Source organism: Balaenoptera musculus, chromosome 17 (genome assembly GCF_009873245.2).
Source record: "Balaenoptera musculus isolate JJ_BM4_2016_0621 chromosome 17, mBalMus1.pri.v3, whole genome shotgun sequence".
Taxonomy (NCBI): domain Eukaryota; kingdom Metazoa; phylum Chordata; class Mammalia; order Artiodactyla; family Balaenopteridae; genus Balaenoptera; species Balaenoptera musculus.
Window position 1 is genome coordinate 70,973,555 of NC_045801.1, and position 3,755 is coordinate 70,977,309.

General features: G+C 38.3%; 1 non-coding gene and 1 pseudogene across 1 annotated transcript; one reads left to right on the forward strand and one right to left on the reverse strand.

Moving 5' to 3' along the window:
* Nucleotides 1–562: 562 nt before the first annotated feature.
* On the forward strand, nt 563–665 carry LOC118883879. Its single transcript, XR_005017114.1, has one exon. It is a non-coding gene; the product is annotated as a U6 spliceosomal RNA (small nuclear RNA).
* Nucleotides 666–979: 314 nt separating this feature from the next.
* On the reverse strand, nt 980–2,719 carry LOC118883644 (annotated as a pseudogene).
* Between the last annotated feature and the right edge of the window lie 1,036 nt (nt 2,720–3,755).

Sequence of the window (3,755 nt, forward strand, 5' to 3'; positions counted from 1 at the left end):
ATTGATAACTCTGAAATACTGAAACATCCTGAAGTATCTTCCAAATGACCAAAAACAGATGAAATTTTGTTCAGTATAACTTCAGTTTTTTTACACAGAACTATGTATTTTAAAAACTGTAATCCATGTAAGATATACACAAAACCCTGAACTGACTAGATTGTTCAATGAATAATACTCCACACTGCTTTGTTGTTATGGACAAATGAGCTTATAATTCAATGAAACCCATTTAAGAAATTCTAATCTATAGAATGACATGTTGAAATTGTTTGTTTTATTAACAAAAACCTCCTATTCCTTTGTAAGATGTTTAATTCCTCTGAATATCATCTTTAAAAGGCCTGACTTGATTGTTGTCAAAATAAACCACAGGTCAAGTGCAACCCTCCAGTATCTAGCCTATGGGCTCTTCATGAGTTTCGGTTCTGTGTAAGCCACACGATGACCCTCCCATGAGTCTTCCATTGGAGATTTCACAGTCTAATTTTAACGGTCTCCACAAAGTATCCCTCCCTTCTCTAGGCTTTGGGTAGAATGTCAAATTAATAACGGCATGTGGGTGCTTGCTTCGGCACATATACTAAATTGGAACGATACAGAGAAGATTAGCATGGCCCCTGCGCAAGGATGACATGCAAATTCGTGAAGCGTTCCATATTTTTAAGCTGGGACGAAGTGAGAGAGTGGCATGGACATATATACACTACCAAATGTAAAATAGATAGCTAGTGGGAAGCAGCCACATAGCACAGGGAGATCAGCTTGGTGCTTTGTGACCACTTAGAGGGGTGGGATAGGGAGGGTGGGAGGGAGACGCAAGAGGGAGGGGATATGGGGATGTATGTATATGTCTAGCTGATTCACTTTGTTATACAGCAGAAACTAACACACCATTGTAAAGCAATTATACTCCAATAAAGATGCTAAAAAAATAAACAAAAAAATAAATAAACACTGATATAAGGGGAAAAAAATGGCAGGTGGTGTTCCTTAGCATAGCCTGCCAAAATGTGATAATTTCCTTGGAAGAAAAGCCATGGGCTGCAATCATGCATCTGATTTGACAGACATTCAAATGGATCCTACATAAAAAGAAAAGGTTGGTGTCTTCTGGAATATGAATGTCCACTTTTAATAAATTCAAACAGATCCCAACATAAACATCTTCAAACTTGATGGGTTTTACGTGACTCGTCATTTCATAGATTCTTGGCACCAAATTTCTGTATATTATATAACCCAACCTGCTGCAGTAGGGAGGAGACACCTTGAAGGGATGCCCCTGGTATGAAATATGGGGTTTTTGTTAAAATCCTCTATAGGAATAATTATCAATTAGAGGACAACCTGTGAAAAACTCCTCTGAGTGGTTTAAATTTAAAAGATACTTCACTAAATTGCCAGTATTGATGAAAACATCAGTGTCTGTCTTCGTGATGTACCCTGCATTGGGGCAAAACTCAGTTACCCACTTAAATGCCATAATTGTTTTCAAGGTCAGATTATTGTATGTGTCTAAAAAATCTTGTATTATGTTGCCATAAAGAAGGTGTTCATCCTCGAAGGATAATGCTAATACTTTGTCTTCCCTTTCAGCCTACTGGGCTAATAAGAAAAATGTAAGAACCTCATATCTCAAACTACAAATAGAACTACCATACGACCCAGCAATCCCACTACTGGGCATATACCCTGAGAAAACCATAGTTCAAAAAGAGTCATGTACCAAAATGTTCATTGCAGCTCTATTTACAATAGCCAGGACATGGAAGCAACCTAAATGTCCATCGACAGATGAATGGATAAAGAAGATGTGGCACATATATACAATGGAATATTACTCAGCCATAAAAGAAATGAAATGGAGGTATTTGTAATGAGGTGGATGGAGTTAGAGTCTGTCATACAGAGTGAAGTAAGTCAGAAAGAGAAAAACAAATAAAGTATGCTAACACATATATACGGAATCTAAGGAAAAAAAAAAAAAAAGGCCATGAAGAACCTAGTGGCAAGACGGGAATAAAGACACAGACCTACTAGAGAATGGACTTGAGGATATGGGGTGGGGGTGGGGTGAGATGTGACAGGGTGAGAGAGTGTCATGGACATATATACACTACCAAATGTAAAATAGATAGCTAGTGGGAAGCAGCCGCATAGCACAGGGAGATCAGCTCGGTGCTTTGTGACCACCTAGAGGGGTGGGATGGGAGGGTGGGAGGGAGGGAGATGCAAGAGGGAAGAGATATGGGAACATATTGTATATGTATAACTGATTCACTTTGTTATAAAGCAGAAGCTAACACACCATTGTAAGGCAATTATACTTCAATAAAGATGTTTTAAAAAAAAAAGAACCTCCTATCTCCACCAAGACTTCTTTTCACCCCAAGTAACTCTAACGGCCTGTCTGGCTTTCACATCTGAGGGGTGTGAGGTCACCAGGATGACAAGACGGGCGTTTTGATGAGAGCAGTTCCAATGCTCTCGAAGTGTGAAGCGGAAGTCTTGTCTGTAAATGGGCTCATAGTCATAGAAGTACGTCCAGTTCACGCGTTCTATCACCTTGTAGTGGGGAAGACCGAGGTACCACATCACCAGGAAACCCAGGAGAGACAGCAGCAGGAGGCTCCAGGGATCTCAGTGACATCCTACCCGGAAGCGTGGTTAGGAGCGCCGGGGCCATTCACAGAAGCTCAGGAGTACGGGAGCCTCGGGTTCTTGATTTACTTCTTCTGAGTGAAAGACCTTCAGTTTCATCAACTGAACATTCCGTAGCAAGTGGCAGTCAAAACTAATGCTTGAAATTTCCATTGAAAAACAGACTCTCAGATTGGCTTAAAACTCTGCCATATACTGCTTATAAGATACACGCCTGTAGAATTTCAGATGAGACTAAAGCACTAGCTGAAGTCTTCTGTTTTCCATATTCCATGCTTTAATTAAAACATTTGCCGTGAACTCTCCAGCGCGCCGCGCACCCTGCTCCAACGCGGGCAGAGGGCCGACCCTCCCCTCTCCCCATTTTCCAAGGCCATGTTAATACTGACATCTTGGACAAGTCACTTAACATTTCTGAAACTCACTTTCTCCATCTCTAAAGTGGTATTAACATATCACCTATTCCCTAGGTTTGTTATGAGGATTAACTGAGATAATCTGTAAATATTTCCTGGTAAAATATAAGCACTAAAAAATGGAATCCATTATTATTAATTATTATTTAATTGTATAATCTTGACTGGAAAGAAACATATCAAAAGGCACATAGTAAACCCCTAATAGGCATTTATGAATGAATGGTTAACAGTGGTTGTCTAGTTGTTGGGAGTAAGAGAGTTGGTGATTCTTTTTTCTCTTCTTCTGCATTTTCTAAATTTTATTGAATAAACATATTTATTATTTTATAAGAACATTTGCTCACCTCTCCGTCCACCCTAAATACCTAATAACCAAAATTATATATATTATATAATATTTACTATAATTTGATATAATAAATATATTTAATACATGTTTTAATATATTTATTTCATATTTAATTTATAAAGTATAGATTTATAACATATCTGAGGCTTTATTTAAAAGACTAAGAGTGTTAGAATGAGGGGGAAGATGCAGTGATGCCTCTGTGAATACAAACACATATGCACGTATACATGCATAGACAGACACAAATTATAACAATAAGCTATTTGAACAAGACACACCTAAACCATGGCATCAAGAGATTAAAAATAAATATGTAGTCT